The sequence below is a fragment of the Halichoerus grypus genome, chromosome 3 (genome assembly GCF_964656455.1).
Source record: "Halichoerus grypus chromosome 3, mHalGry1.hap1.1, whole genome shotgun sequence".
In the NCBI taxonomy this organism is placed as follows: domain Eukaryota; kingdom Metazoa; phylum Chordata; class Mammalia; order Carnivora; family Phocidae; genus Halichoerus; species Halichoerus grypus.
This window is the reverse complement of record NC_135714.1, coordinates 30,650,590-30,668,109: the sequence shown is the minus strand read 5'-3', so window position 1 is coordinate 30,668,109 and position 17,520 is coordinate 30,650,590. Positions and strand designations below refer to the sequence as shown.

Sequence of the window (17,520 nt, the reverse complement as noted above, 5' to 3'; positions counted from 1 at the left end):
GATATATAAGGAACTCCTACAACTCAATAATAAGAGGACAACCTGATTGAAAATGGACAAAAGATCTGAGTAGACATTTCTTCACAGAACATATACAGATTGCCAATAAACACATGAGAAGATGCTCAATATCATTAGTCATCAGGGAAATGTGCTAATCAACCACAATGAGATAACACTTCACACCCACTAGCATGGCTGTCACAAACAAGACTGATAACAAGTGTTAATGAAAATGTGGAGCAATGTCCTACATTGTTGGTGGGAATACAAAATGGTGCGGTCACTTTGGAAAACAGCCTGGCAGTTCCTCAAATAGTTAAACAGAGTTACCACATGATCTTACAGTTCTCCTAGATAAATGAAAACATACGGTCTGCACAGAAACTTGCACATGAATGTTCATAGCAACATTATTTATAATAGCTAAGAAAGTGGAAACAATCCAAATGTCCATCAAGCGATTAATGGATAAATATAATGTAGTATATATCCATACATGGAATATTATTCAGCAATAAAAAGTAGTCAAATACTGATGCTGCGATACAGATGAGACTTGAAAACGTTATTCTTAGTAAAAGAAGCTAGTCACAAAGGAATCTGTTGTATGATTCCATGTATATGAAATGTCCAGAACATGCAAATCTACAGAGATAAAAAATAGATTCGTGGTCAGCTAGAGTAGGGAGGGAGGGGAATAGGCCAATTTGAGAGTGTTAGCCAAAGAGCACAGGATTTCTTTTTGAGATGATGATGATGATATAAAATCAATGCTTATACAACTGTGAACATACTAAAACATACTGAACCGCACACTTTCAATGGGAGAATTTTGTGGTAGATGAATTACATCTCAATGACACTTTGTAAATCTATTGAGTATTGTGATTTTCTACAGGTCTCACATCCCCTCCTCATAGTAGAACTGAGTGCAAGAACAGATGTTTAAATCAAACACCTAGTATATTAAGAGTGAACAACAAGATCTAACCAAATATATGTGGAATAAATGACCAGGGTAAAAATCAAAACAATATTTTTAAATAGAAGCCTAAGGGTCACGTGATTTATCTGCCGCCAGTGGAAGTCTTTTGCAATAGTTTTTGTCCCTGTTACTTCCTTCAAGTTTGGCCACCCCGGCCCTCGTCCAGGCTTTTCTAATTCCAGGTCACCTTACTTTGGTCACTTTGTTTAAATGTCCTCCTGCTTCCAGATTTTCTCCCTTATTCTTTCTCAAACGTCTTTATCGGCAGAAAATGATGAAAAAGGATAAAATCAAGCAACCATGAAGGCAGAGAGGAAATAAATAAATGAAACATCTAACTTATGCAACACAAAACACCATTTCGGGCAAGCAAATCTGCTATATATCTGCATGATCAATAACTGGCAAAAAGCAGTTGGAATCCAAAGTGCTCAACAAGACAAGATTTATTATATACTTACAAAAATTAAGTTTAGCTTTTAGCCTAATGTCCAGGCACTGCAGACACTGAATCTAATTTACTATTTATTGGAATACTAACTTGTTGACAGCACATTTTATGTGCCTTTACTTATTTCATCATTAAGTATAAACACCCAGGAAAGTAATTTGATTTTATCTTTTTTTACTTAAAACCATTGGACTTGCTTTAAAATATTCTTAGGGAGGCTAATTAATCATGATTATTATGTCCGGAATTGGTCTGAAAACAAAAAGCCAGCAAATAAAGGCCCTAACAAATTTTGCCACTTGAATCAGACCTAGCCATTTAAATACCCAGATTACCAAGCAAACAATAAAGCGACCTGTAAGAAACAAATAATGACCTCATGATTTACCCAAAAAAAAGGTCAATGTGCATTCATAAAGGCTTCACACTATCATTTCTTCAGAAAAAGCCTTTGAATTTAAATATTTTCCAAAATATTTTCCTTCTCAATTTTCCCATGCTATAAGACACTACCTGAATGCAAAACAAAAATGTTAACTTCAGAGGCGATGTGACTGATTTTGTTTTTGAATAAATGCAGCACTGAAATGAATGCTGCTTCTCAAAGTTATTCTAATGGGAGGCTACTCATCCCTTCCAAGGATTCTGCCACCGCCCCACAATTTCCTCTGTAGGAATTACCTCATTTTGTATTGAAAAAACTCTTGTCACTGTATTGTTAGATTTGTTTTCATTAAAAATGGTATTTTCCCAGCCTATCGGCCTTTACATGATAAGACGTGGCTTTGAAAAGACGTTTCATGCTTTCAGAAAAATCAAACCTATCTGCCACCACTAAAAATATACAAAAGAACACACAACAGGTCAGAAAGTTTTGAATGAGGGCAACATTACTATGCTATGGACATAACTTTCAAGATCAATACAGCACTCATTTGATTTTGATTTAGTTGTGTCCTGTTAGACAGAATGTTCATCTTACAGGAGAAGGTAAACAGGGAGGAGTCTTTAACTTGAGACTAGGTTCACCAGATACTGTTTACCAGTGGTGAGGTATGGTATGGTATAGTATAGTATGGTGAGGTATGGTAATTCTTGCTCTGGTTAGGATGACTTCCCCAAGATGCATAGGATACATGAAAAAAACAAAACAAAACAAAAAACAACCCTCTTCAGCTCCACATCATCCATGGCCACACTTTTACTAGAACTATATAGCAAATACTGACTTTAGGTCACCTTGCAATTATTCTCTTGGTCATGAGATACAAGGACTAAGATTTATGGGAACATGACTAAGACATGTTTATCTCACATGTTTATCATGTGAGATACAGGACTAAGATTTATGGGAACGGGACTAAGATTTATGGGAACAGGACTAAGGCTCTTCTGGGAAAGTGGGGTTGCTAACTCAAGCCCAGGGAGGACGGGCTGGCCCGAGTGGTCATACACAATCCTATGATGTAGGATGATGCTTCACCCAAAACCTCGTGAGGATGACTAACAGCTCACACCTGAGGCCTCTGTGTCTTGGGAGACTGAGCCTCTGGACGGCCCCAACAATTGTAATGTGACAGTAAAGAAAACTAAATCATGGACTAAGGCAGGACCTCTGACGTTCTAGGCCTAATGAACATGCGGGCAGAGAAAGGGTATGAGTTGTTGTTGGGGGCAGAGGAAGAGCCACAAGCCAGAAGCCACTGTGCATGCAACTGTGTTGAGAATAAGCTGGAGAAGCTCGTTTCACAAAGCAATAGTAGCCAGGCTGTAAACAGGGACCAGCTTCCTTCAGTGGCAGCACGCCCACCACAAAGTATGTGCCTGAGAGAAAAACCCAAAGTTGGCTCTGTTCCCGTCACTGGGATTCCGGCAACCACTGTTCTGGAATGCCCCCTCTGTGTGCACCTGTGCCTGGCTTCCTATTGTGAGTCCCTACAGTGCCTTCTTGCTTCTCTCCTTGCTCCACCTACTCCATTCACTACACTGAGGCAGAGGGAACTTTTTAAAATGCAGATCCGATCACCAGAGCTAAGGTTTCCTCTTACTCTACCAGATGCTACACAGAGTAACTTATTTATCAGACAGGAATATTATCTCTGTTTTGTAAATGAAAAATGTGAGGCATAGAGAAGTAACCATCCCAAGTTCCAGAGGCAGCAAGGAGTAGAGGTGGGATTTGAACCTGGACTATTAACTTGATGGTGCTTCCTATGCATTCTATCAGCCTGAAGACAGGATCTAGAATCTCTGACCTGCTTTAAGAGATCCTCTGTGATCTAGTCCCTACCTAACTCCCCAACCTCATTTTGGATCATGTTCTCCCTCACTGTTCATGCTCTAGCTACGTATATACTCTTCACACATGTTTGTATAATTGTATAAATATATACTGAGATGTCCATACATTCATACATGCACATGTATTTACACAGATGCTTACATTTACACACCTGTACTTATCCATATACCTTTTCGTGAATGTGTAAATGCAAGAGGCTTTTTGGTGCACTGACTAAGAGCTTGGACAGTGGGACCACGCTGCCTTGGTTCAAATCCTGCCTCTGCCCCTTACCAGCTGTGAGATCTCTAGCAGTGATTTACTTCTGTATTTCTAAGTGTCCTCATGCAATGAAGTGGAGGAGATGGAATTTACCGACGAGGCTCACGGCAATGATTAAACAAGTTAATGTACACACAGCACTTAGAATGAGTGCCTGGTGGGCAGTGAGTACAACATACTGTTGACATTCTTTCCCAAATTTGCCTATGCAAATAGCTTCCTTCTGCTTGAAGTTTTCTTTTCCACATGAGCCTCTCCATCTACCCATTCTTCAGGACTCAGCTTAGACATCAGTTCCTCAGCAGTTGTCCTGATGCCTCGAGGTTTGACGAAGCCTCCCGTTGTGCATGCCCAGGGCACCCCATATTTCCTTCGCAGCCAGCGGCACTCTGGTCACCACTGTTCACAACTCCAGGACGGCAGGGACTAGGTTGGTTTTCAATGCTAGGGTATCCACTGAGCCCACAACTCTGCCTAGTGCAGAGCAGAAGCTCAGTGAATGTCTGTGGATAAATAAATTAGGCCCATGGGACCCATCACCTAAATCTGGCCCTGGGGATTTGGGGGTAGACATCAGTGAGGAAATCTGGACTTGAAGGTTGAATGCATAGGAGACTGTTCTTCGGAGCAGAGGGACTTCCAGATGGAACCACCCCGCAAAGACAGAAATGTTGACAGCCTATCCAAATGGAGATGAGGAGGTCACGACATCATCATTGTGGAAGCCAAAAGCAAGCAAAAATCAAGCACAAGAAGCACTTTGTTTTAAAGATAAGAAAACCAAGCTGAAGTTACTTTTTCAATGATTCATAACTAATTATTAACAAAGCAGATCTCTTAAATGAGTGCTCTTTTTACTGTGCCATCTTGTTAAAGGTGTCCTCTCCCTGCTACAAGAAATAAAAAATGAGGATGGGAAGAAAGAGCTGCCTTGTGTTAAGAATTCGAGAAAGGCGGGGCGCCTGGGTGGCTCAGTCATTAGGCGTCTGCCTTCGGCTTGGGTTATGATCCCGGGGTCCTGGGGTCGAGTCCCGCATTGGGTTCCCTGCTCCTCGGGGGGCCTGCTTCTCCCTCTCCCACTCCCCCTGCTTGTGTTCCCTCTCTCGCTGTGTCTCTAATAAATAAATAAAATCTTAAAAAAAAAAAAAAAAGAATTTGAGAAAGGCTTCATGGTGATTGTACCCAACTGGGACACTTAAATGTCACCTGCAAATGAGGATCTCTCATTCTGCTTACTGGAGGACTAATCTTCTTGGGTGATTTCCAGCACTGGGGTAATCAGCCAGCCACAATTTAGCAGAATGAAATGTTCAGCAAAGTAGAGCTCCTTCAAGTAAATTCTGGAGCTCCCCACAGGGCCAGGGCTCTATATTTAGGAGAAATATTAGGCAGAAGATTGTCTGGGCATGCAAGTAAAGGAGGAACAATAATGCTGTCTTGGGAAGTCAGGGGTGAGAATTCCAGAAGAGCCCTCCCATGCTGCAGAAATGGCGAGCCAACACTTATAATTACACTGGAGTGATGAAGGTCTCTCCCTTTCTCATCTCTATCAATCTTCCTGCCCCCTTTCCACCAACTGGCTCCCGGACGGGAGAAGGGTGATGTCACTCGCTTACCGGACAGAATATCAACTTGGTTAAGACCTGCCCAGGCGCTGACGGACGGAACTGAAATGTGAAGTGAGTGAGATAAATTGAAGTGCTGGCCTGAGTGAAACAACGTGTGATTGAATGAGAGGATACGGCATCTCGCTTTAGAAAGAAGCACACATTTGATTAACAGGAAATGGAAAAGGGCGATGAGTTGACAACGTGAGGAACAGACCAAGGGCGTCACAACATATCCTGTCAATTATAAAGCCAATGATGTATTCTGGCAACTCAGGAGGCAAAAGGCATTCTGAGATTTGTGAGCACGTAGACAGTGGGAAGGAAAAAAAGAACAGAGAAGGAGATGGGGCTCGACAGAATCAGAGGGCTGTGGTGGAGGAGCAATGGATGGACCTTCGGCGTGAGACCAAGTGGCTGTTCAATTTAGGAATCATTCCCAAGGTGAAGCTAACAGAAGACTCATGGAATTTCACTTAACCTACAACTTGGATGTGCACAGAGAATGTGGCTTCTTCATTTTGTCTAAGACTAGTTTGTGCCTCCTGTCCAAGTCTCCACCCTCTGGCTCACAGGACAAAGTGAACTTTCAGTCCTATCCAGTTTAAACCTTAGTCTGATGTTTTCAAGGACTCTTTAAGTGCTTATTCTCTCCTTGATCAAAATGCTGAGTCTCTCAAAAGACTTGGCTTCCCTGTTCTCCCGTTTCTTTTTCCCTAAGATGATCTCCAGATGACCTCAGATCCTGAGGGGGGAAAATGGAGCTCTTGGGCACAGTCCCCAGGTGATGCCCACTGTCTGCCTGGTCGCTGGCATCATGGCTGGGCTTGAGGCAGTTGTCGCCCATGGACTGGTCTCTCCCTCTCAGCTTGGTCAGAGCCTTGGGTTGCTTGGCAGCCAAGCCAGGTCAACTCCCTTGCTGTGGATGAGCCGCCCCAAGCCTTGGGGCCTCTGCTCTGTCCAGTTTATTCACCACGGGCCTTTTTTGCAGCCACCACTCCTGGTTATGGAGACTAGTGTTGGCTCTTAACTCAGCATATGTGACACACGATAACTGAGGGGAGTGTGGGAAAGTTAAACTTCCTGGTTGCTTGCCGCCATGGCCGTGCTGTGGCCATACCCAGGTCTGCTGGCAGGGGTGGGGTGTGTTGGGGGCTGGTTATTGTATGGCCATCTCTTTCTGGAGTCCAAAGTAGACAGCAGAGGCAAGATGCCCTTAGTGCTACCTATCCACCCACTTATTTTCACTTATCTAACCCACAGCCCCTTTTCTGAAGAACTCAGAGTAAGGAAAGGAAAAGTCTATCTACTGACTGCCTTTCTCTCTCCTTCTACCATCCTCCCAGACACTACATGGGGTAGGTTCTGGCTCTGCCTTATGGACAAACGGGGCCCTTTTCTCTGTATTTTAGATCTCCAGGCTCAGAGTCCTACGGTACTGGTTGATGTGCTAAGGAAATGATTAAAAGAATTTAGCGAGATCTTCTCTCAAGCCAACAGCCTGACCTTTAAGGTTTTTGTCTTTCTTGTATGTGACATAATATTTCCTAAATATTCTCCCCATTTATAGTCCTTCTGCCACCAGACACCAAGCACCCCTCAGACAGATAGATGCCTTTGGTCAGAGGTCTGCTGTACTCAGAAAGACAAAAGAAAAATGCACATAATTTCATACTAGGTTCTTCACCAGGAGAAAAGACTTAAAAAGGCGAGAAGCAGTGACAAATTAACATTGGCTGAGTGTCTTCGATGTGCCAGGCGCTTATGTGATCTCATGACTTCTCATAACGATCCTGGAAGATAAACACTATCCCACTCATTTTACAGAAGGGTCAACCATGTCAAAGAAATCAAGCAATTTGCCCAGAGTCACAGAACTGGTAATTTGCAAACCTAGCATTTGAATCCTAGTCTAACAGGAAAATACACCCTGTTTCCACTAACTCCCATAATGACATAATGTGCTATATTTTATTGAACTGCAAACATCAGTAGTAGGTTGTCCAATACTATTATGTTCCACTAAAAAAAGAAACGCACTGTCAATTACACCACGACACACCCTTTATTTGTAAGATGAATTCGATTTCTGACAAGTAAAAATGTGGAAAAAAATTCTAAGAATGAATTAAATGTGGTAAATACTGCTTCAGGAAGAGGATTTGAGCATCTGTGTATAGTCTGGCCCAGAAGACAAAACACCCAGGATAGGGAAAGATCAGGAAAAGGTTTCCATAGTCACTTAGCTATTAAGAAACAGAAGGCTGAGTAGAGACAGAGCCTTGTGAAATGGAAAAAGAAAAGGTAAACTTTTTATTTTATTTTATTATGTTATGTTAGTCACCATACAGTACATCATTAGTTTTTGATGTAGTGTTCCATTATTCATTGTTTTTGTATAACACCCATTGGTCCATGCAGTACGTGCCCTCCTTAATACCCATTACCGGGCTAATCCATCCCCCCACCCCCTTCCCCTCTAAAACCCTCAGTTTGTTTCTTGGAGTCCATAGTCTCTCATGGTTTGTCTCCCCCTCCGATTTCCCCCCCTTCATTTTTTCCCTTCCTTCTCCTAATGTCCTCCATGTTATTCCTTATGTTCCACAAATAAGTGAAACCATATGATAATTGACTTCCTCTGCTTGACTTATTTCACTTAGCATAATCTCCTCCAGCCCCATCCATGTTGATGTAAAAGCTGGGTATTCAACCCTTCTGATGGCTGAGTAATATTCCACTGTATATATGGACCACATCTTCTTTATTCATTCATCTGTTGAAGGGCATCTCGGCTCTTTCCACAGTTTGGCTATTGCGGACATTGCTGCTATGAAAAGGTGAACTTCTAAGAAACACCGTGGCAGGTAACTCAATAGGAACGGGCAGTGTGTAGATTGTAAAGGGTGAAGAATGCACTAGAAGCCAAGATTGAATGGGAAAATGGTAATAATTGAGAAACTGGAAAAAGGGAGAAGGACGGTTTCCATTTCAGATATAGTAGTATTCCCAAACCAGAGAATTCTCTTCACGTCACTCTGGAGGGAGAGAGCTGGAGATGAAGACATGGGGATCACTCACAAGCACCAACTCAGGGACAAGACAGCACTCTCACTGGGGGTCTGAGGGTGGAAAAAAAACCCAGGGTTTACTGGAGGTTAAAGGTGAAAAAAAAAGGAACAGGTTTATGAACGTTGGTGATGAAGATGAAATGAGATAAATACTACGTGCCACTAAGGAAGCTGGCTATCAGAAGGTATTCTTAAGGAATGACACAGAGTTGAATGGCTGGACTCAAATGAAAATCACTTTCAAAATGGATGTGTCCTAAGTGCCCAGCTGAGTCAAGCACCCCCCCAGTTAGAGGTTCCTGCACTAACTGGGTTTACTCTTGAGTCAGATTACCAGTGGGGGCTGGGTGGGGTGGATTTATAAGAGTTTACAGAGTAGAAGTGGGGAAGACTTTTTGAGAAAGCTAGGCCTTGAGCTGGATTTTGAGGTTGGGAGTGGGGTGAGGAAGAGAAAGTATACTTTTTTTTTTTTTTTTAAAGATTTTATATATTTGAGAGAGAGAGAGTGTGCATGCGTGTGCACATGACTGGGGAGAGGAGCAGAGAGAGAAGGAGAAACAGACTCCCCACTGAGCAGAGAACCCGATGTGGGGCTTGATCCCAGGACCCTGAGATCATGATCTGAGCAGAAGGCAGATGCTTAACTGACCGAGCCATCCAGATGCTTCACTGACCGAGCCATCCAGGCACTCTGAGAAAGGGTATTTCTGATAAGAAAGTCAAGAATGAGCAATCCACAAGATGTGCTCCGAGAGGACAGGCTTGGAGTGCATGTTTGTGTTGGGGAGAATGGGAGATGAACGTGGAAAGACAGCTGAGTCACAGTAAAGAGGGACCCCCGTAGGCAGCAGGGAGCCATTAAGAGCTTTTAAGCAAAGGACCTGACAACATGACATTTACGTCAAGATTGCTCTGGTGGTGATGTATAGAGAAACTCAGGCAGGGCGATGGTGTAGGCATTTCTGCTTACCAAGCTTTTACTAAACCCCACTAAATATTAAACACTCTTTCAGGCCCTGGGAACTTTCAAATAAGTGAAAACTAGTCTCTTCCTCAACAACTTGTAACCAATTGGCAGTAAGTGGGGAACAAGCTCAGTTAGGATGCTTTTCACATATCCAATTTTTGAAGCAACAAGGGTTAGACCAGAGTCCCGGCAGCAGGAATGGAGCAGAAACCTCAGAAAGCAAGAACGGATGGCACCTGTGGATAGAATTACAAGTCCTTTACTCACTGGGTCCTGCACCGCCTGCTTTTTGCCCCAATCTGTCTGTATTTTCCCCATTTTATTCCCCTCGTGCTCCCTTTCTATCCTTTTCTCCATAACCAAGGGCATTAACCGAACACTGGCAAGTCAATCACGCTATTATTTAAACACCTTGTCTTTCTGAAGCCATGTGTGTTCTCTGCTCTGGGTGAGGTTGATGTTCCTCCCATTCAGTTGTTTCTATCTCTGAGCAATAAACGACCCATGTGTATCACACATAGAATTACCTGGAGTTCATAATCAGAGGGTATAATTAGCTTTTTCATTAAATATCTTCGTTTAAAATGAAAAAAAAATTAAGGAAACACTAGAGAACAGCTTGCCTGACAGGCATACAGAGAGACATTAGAAGACCTTGTGTCAAATGTAACTCCATATTCTACCAATTCCATAATATTTAACTCAACGGTCTACTAGGTGCCAGACACTGGACTTACCACTGGGATACACTGAGTAAGACACAATTCCAGTCCTGAGAACTTTGAGACCTTAGAGACAGGTGATGAAAACTTCACCTCACCAGATGTCTCATTCTCTCCATCGCTGGCTCTAGACCACGCCATGATCACTTCCTAATTTGCACTACCCTCCTGCTTCTACCATTCCCTTCCCCCATTCCACTCCCTTCACAGAGCTTGAGTGACTCTCTTGAACACAAGTCCTATAATGTCCCCCTTTCCCTTCTCACTCAGTACAATTCTAAGTCCTTAATCTTGGCCCACAATGTCCCCTGTGATCTGAATTTGATGTCCTCTCCTGCAATTATTTCTCTTACTCCACTCCACCTACACTTGGCTTCTTTCCTGTTCCTAGAATATTCTGAACATGCTCCCACCTCAGACCCTTTTCCTGGTTGCCTATATCTGGATTTCTCCTACCAAAGCATCTGCATGATTTGCTCCATCACTTTCTACAGATCTCTGTTCAAAGGTTGTCCTATCACTGAGTCCTTCTCTGACTACCTGGTACTCCCTAACCCCCATATCCTGTCTTACTTTTCCTAAAAGCATTTACTCAATAAAATGCATCTATCACCACTGGGGATTTACTGTTTGTTGTCTGCCTCCCCAAACAATATTGGAAGCTCCACAAGAAGAGGGTCTGATTGGTTTGTTTTTGTATTCCCAGCACTTGGGATGTTGCCTGGCATGTGCTCAATGGTCAACAAGTACTTCTTGAACAAACTGGATGCATGACTGAGAGTTATGCCTAAGATTATAGGAGAGCAAAAAGGTGGGTACATGGCATATCCTAGGAGGAACCAGGGGCTCAGAGATAGCTTCCTTAAGCGAGTAATGTTTGGACTGAGACTTCATTCATTCATATGCTCAGAAAGGCATTCACTTGTTCAACACATTCCCATCAGAGTTTTGCTATGTGTCAGGCACGATACCAGGACTAGGAATGTAGCTGTCATGAAGGCAGACACGTCCCTGTTCTTGTGAAACTTACCATCTAGTGGGACAGAGACAATAAGCAAGCCAAAAGATGAAAAAGGCAAAATATCCAATATTCACACATGCTATGCAGATAAACTAAAATAGGGTGATGTAAAAGAAATCCTCTAGGTGGCTCCTTTAGATTGGGTCACAAGGGAAGCATCTCTAGGAAGTGACATTTCGTGGAGACCTGGAGAGCAAAAAGAAAGCTCCCATGTGAAGAAGATGAGGGAGTGAACATTCCTACAGAGAGAGCACAGCCAGGGCAAAGCCCTTTAATGGGAATGGGCTTGAAGTGTTCAAGGGTGAACCACATGGAGAATATTTAGCTACAGGGCTGTAGTCAGAAGGAGAGGGGCCGGCCACGCTGCCCCACCATCTGGCCCAGCGGACCCATGAACCAACCGATCCACGCACGGACGAAATCTGCCTGCTCTTGAGAGCGCCATGTCTGGTTCCTCCAGCGTTGCCACTATGAAGAAAGTGGTTCAACAGCTCCGGCGGGAAGCTGGGCTCAACTGCGTGAAGGTTTGCCAGGCAGCTGCAGATTTGAAACAATTCTGTCTGCAGAATGCCCAACACGACCCCCTGCTAACTGGTGTATCTTCAAGTACGAATCCCCTCAGACCCCAAAAACGCTGTTCCTTTTTGTAGTAAAATGAATCTTTGGATGGTTTTCTAAACCACTTTTCATGAATATTCAAAGGAGAACTAAATTTGAAGCCTGTACAAAAGCTTATTATCCCTATAACACGTGCCATACTATATAAACTTCTACTTTTGTCGGTCCTTAACATCTACCTCTCTGAATTTTCATTTTTTTTTGAATTTTTCTTTTTCCCTTTTTCAACCAATATCTTATCAATCCCTCTTTTAAAAACATTTTTATTTTTCATTTTTAGTCATATTCTATCCATAGTAGTTACCCTTATTTTTGGCATATATATATAAGTTGTTCTCTCTTTAAAATTTTGAGATACAGTTTCTTCTAACAGATAAAAATATACCCTAAATCTCTAGTGTATGGCTTTGTTCTACTCTCCTGCCTGATCACATTCTTTTTTTTTTTTTAAATCCTCTTCTTTTTTCAAACTTATCAATTCCCTTTTATAAAATTTTTTATAATTTTCATCTTTACAGTCATATTCCATCCCTTCATATCAACCCTTATTTTTGTACATATATAAGTTTTTCTTTCTTTAAAATTTTGGGAGGCACTTTCTCCTACCAGACCAAAATACACCCAAAATCTACTGTGTGGCACTGATCTATTCACCAGCCTGATCATATTTGATCATATTCTGGTTTTTTTTGGTTGTTCTGTTTTTGTTTTTCTTTTTCTTTTTCTTCTTTCTTTCTTTCCCTTTCTTTTCCCCTGGCTTCAGGTCTTTTCTGATTTGTTTAGAGTATATTTTCTGGGGACGTTGTTGCCCTGCTAGCATTTTGTTCTCTCATTCATCTATTCTCCTCTGGACAAAATGACAAGACGGAAAAAATCACCTCAACAAAAAGAACAAGAGGTAGTACTAACTGCCAGGGACCTACTCAATACGGACATTAGTACTATGTCGGATCTAGAGTTCAGAATCATGACTTTAAAGATACTAGCTGGGCTTGAAAAAAGCATGGAAGTTATTAGAGAAACCCTTTCTGGAGAAATAAAAGAACTAAAATCTAACCAAGTTGAAATCAAAAAGGCTATTAATGAGGTGCAATCAAAAATGGGGGCGCTAACTGCTAGGATAAATGAGGCAGAAGAAAGAATCAGTGAGATAGAAGACCAAATGATGGAAAATAAAGAAGCTGAGAAAAAGAGAGATAAACAACTACTGGATCATGAGGGCAGAATTCGAGAGATAAGCGATACCGTAAGACGAAACAACATTAGAATAATTGGGATCCCAGAAGAAGAAGAAAGAGAGAGGGGCAGAAGGTATATTGGAGCAAATTATAACAGAGAACTTCCCTAATTTGGGGAAGGAAACAGGCATCAAAATCCAGGAGGCACAGAGAACCCCTCTCAAAATAAAAATAAGTCAACACCCCGACATCTAATAGTAAAACTTATGAGTCTCAGAGACAAAGAGAAAATCCTGACAGCAGCTCGGGAGAAGAGATCTATAACCTACAATGGTAGAAACATTAGATTGGCAACAGACCTATCCACAGAGACCTGGCAGGCCAGAAAGGACTGGCATGATATATTCAGAGCACTAAACAAGAAAAATATGCAGCCAAGAATACTATATCCAGCTAGGTTGTCACTGAAAATAGAAGGAGAGATAAAAAGCTTCCAGGACAAACAAAAACTAAAGGAATTTGCAAACATGAAACCAGCCCTACAAGAAATATTGAAAGGGGTCCTCTAAGCAAAGAGAGAGCCTAAAAGCAACATAGACCAGAAAGGAACACAGACAATATACAGTAACAGTCACCTTATAGGCAATACAATGCCACTAAATTCATATCTTTCAATAGTTACCCCGAATGTAAATGGGATAAATGCCCCAATCAAAAGACACAGGCTATCAGATTGGATAAAAAAACAAGACCCATCGATATGCTGTCTGCAAGAGACTCATTTTAGACCCAAAGACACCCCCAGATTGAAAGTGAGGGGGTGGAAAACCATTTACCATGCTAATGGACACCAAAAGAAAGCTGGGGTGGCAATCCTTATATCAGACAAATTAGATTTTATTTTTTTTATTATTATTTTTTATAAGATTTTATTTATTTGACAGAGAGAGACACAGCGAGAGAGGGAACACAAGAAGGGGGAGAGGGAGAAGCAGGCTTCCCGCGGAGCCGGGAGCCCAATGTGGGGCTCGATCCCAGGACCCTGGGATCATGACCTGAGCCGAAGGCAGACGCTTAACGACTGAGCCACCCAGGTGCCCCAGACAAATTAGATTTTAAACCAAAGACTGTAATAAGAGATGAGGAAGGACACTATATCCTACTTAAAGGGTCTATCCAACAAGAAGATCTAACAATTGTAAATATCTATGCCCCTAACATGGGAGCAGCCAATTATATAAGGCAATTAATAACAAAAGCAAAGAAACACATTGACAACAATACAATAATAGTGGGGCACTTTAACACCCCCCCCCCTCACTGAAATGGACAGATCATCGAAGCAAAAGATCAACAAGGAAATAAAGACTTTAAATGACACACTGGACCAAATGGACTTCACAGACATATTCAGAACATTCCATCCCAAAGCAACGGAATACATATTCTTCTCTAGTGCCCATGGAACATTCTCCAGAATAGATCACATCCTAGGTCACAAATCAGGTCTCAACTGGTACCAAAAGATTGGGATGATTCCCTGCCTATTTTCAGACCACAATGCTTTGAAACTAGAACTCAATCACAAGAGGAAAGTTGGAAAGAACTCAAATACATAGAGGCTAAAGAGCATCCTACTAAAGAATGAATGGGTCAACCAGGAAATTAAAGAGGAATTAAAAAAATTCATGGAAACCAATGGAAATGAAAACACAACTGTTCAAAATCTTTGGGATGCAGCAAAGGCAGTCCTAAGAGGAAAGTATATAGCAATACAAGCCTTTCTCAAGAAACAAGAAAGGTCTCAAGTACATAACCTAACCCTACACCTAAAGGAGCTAGAAAAAGAACAGCAAATAAAGCCTAAACCCAGCAGGAGAAGAGAAATAATAAAGATCAGAGCAGAAATCAATGAAATAGAAACCAAAAGAACAGTAGAACAGATCAACGAAACTAGGAGCTGGTTCTTTGAAAGAATTAACAAGATTGATAAACCCCTGGCCAGACTTATCAAAAAGAAAAGAGAAATGACCCAAATCAACAAAATCATGAATGAAAGAGGAGAGATCACAACCAACACCAAAGAAATACAAACAATTATAAGAACATATTATATAAGCAACTCTATGCCAGCAAATTAGATAACCTGGAAGAAATGGATGCATTCCTAGAGATGTATCAACTACCAAAACTAAACCAGGAAGAAACAGAAAACCTGAACAGACCTATAACCACTAAGGAAATTGAAGCAGTCATCAAAAATCTCCCAACAAACAAAAGCCCAGGGCCAGATGGCTTCCCAGGGGAATTCTACCAAACATTTAAAGAAGAATTAATACCTATTCTTCTGAAACTGTTCCAAAAAATAGAAATGGAAGGAAAACTTCCAAACTCGTTTTATGAGGCCACCATTACCTTGATCCCCAAACCAGACAAAGACCCCATCAAAAAGGAGAATTACAGACCAATATCCTTGATGAACATGGATGCAAAAATTCTCACCAAAATACTAGCCAGTAGGATCCAACAGTACATTACAAGGATTATTCACCACGACCAAGTGGGATTTATCCCTGGGCTGCAAGGTTGGTTCAACATCCACAAATCAATCAACGTGATACAATACATTAATGAAAGAAAGAACAAGAATCATATGATCCTCTCAATAGATGCAGAAAAAGCATTTGACAAAGTACAGCATCCTTTCTTGAGCAAAACTCTTCAGAGTATAGGGATAGAGGGTACATACTTCAATATCATAAAAGCCATCTATGAAAAACCCACAGCGAATATCATTCTCAGTGGTGAAAACCTGAGAGCTTTCCCCCTAAGGTCAGGAACGCGGCAGGGATGTCCACTATCACCACTGCTATTCAACGTAGTATTAGAAGTCCTAGCCACAGCAATCAGACAACAAAAAGAAATCAAAGGCATCCAAATCGGCAAAGAAGAAGTCAAACTCTCACTCTTTGCAGATGATATAATACTTTATGTGGAAAACCCAAAAGACTCCACCCCAAAACTGCTAGAACTCATACAGGAATTCAGTAAAGTGGTAGGATATAAAATCAATGCACAGAAATCAGTGGCATTCCTACACACCAACAACAAGACAGAAGAAAGAGAAATTAAGGAGTCGATCCCATTTACAATTGCACCCAAAACCATAAGGTACCTAGGAATAAATTTAACCAAACAGGCAAAGGATCTGTACTCAGAAAACTATAAAATACTCATGAAAGAAATTGAGGAAGACACAAAGAAATGGAAAGACATTCCATGCTCATGGATTGGAAGAACAAATATTGTGACGATGTCAATGCTACCTAGAGCAATCTACATATTCAATGCAATCCCCATCAAAATACCATCCATTTTTTTCACAGAAATGGAACAAATAATCCTAAAATTTGTATGGAACCAGAAAAGACCCCGAATAGCCAGAGGAATGTTGAAAAAGAAAAGCAAAGCTGGAGGCATCACAATTCCGGACTTCCAGCTCTAATACAACGCTGTCATCATCAAGATAGTATGGTACCGGCACAAAAACAGACACATAGATCAATGGAACAGAATAGAGAGCCCAGAAATGGACCCTCAACTCTATGGTCAACTAATCTTTGACAAAGCAGGAAAGAACGTCCAATGGAAAAAAGACTCTTCAACAAATGGTGTTGGGAAAATTGGACAGCCAGATGCAGAAGAATGAAACTGGACCATTTCCTTACACCACACACAAAAATAGACTCAAAATGGTTGAAAGACCTAAATGTGAGACAGAACATCCTAAAGGAGAACACAGGCAGCAAAACCTCTTCGACCTCAGCCACAGCAACTTCTTCCTAGAAACATCGCCAAAGGCAAGGGAAGCAAGGGCAAAAATGAACTATTGGGACTTCATCAAGATAAAAAGCTTTTGCACAGCAAAAGAAACAGTCAACAAAACCAAAAGACAACCGACAGAATGGGAGAAGATATTTGCAAATGACATATCAGATAAAGGGCTAGTATCCAAAATCTATAAAGAACTCATCAAACTCAACACCCAAAGAACAAATAATCCAATCAAGAAATGGGCAGGAGACATGAACAGACATTTTTCCAAAGAAGACATCCAAATGGCCAACAGACACATGAAAAAGTGCTCAACATCACTCGGCATCAGGGAAATCCAAATCAAAACCTCAATGAGATACCACCTCACACCAGTCAGAATGGCTAAAATTAACAAGTCAGGAAACGACAGATGTTGGCAGGGATGCGGAGAAAGGGGAACCCTCCTACACTGTTGGTAGGAATGCAAGCTGGTGCAGCCACTCTGGAAAACAGTATGGAGG

At 41.6% G+C, this 17,520-nt stretch overlaps 1 protein-coding gene and 1 pseudogene across 2 annotated transcripts in view; one reads left to right on the top strand and one right to left on the bottom strand.

Annotated features, from left to right (window-relative positions):
- NWD2 (NACHT and WD repeat domain containing 2) overlaps positions 1–17,520 on the bottom strand; it is a 188,847-nt gene that overhangs the window by 95,083 nt on the left and 76,244 nt on the right. The window lies entirely within an intron of this gene.
- LOC118542015 (guanine nucleotide-binding protein G(I)/G(S)/G(O) subunit gamma-5 pseudogene) lies at positions 11,831–12,205 on the top strand (annotated as a pseudogene).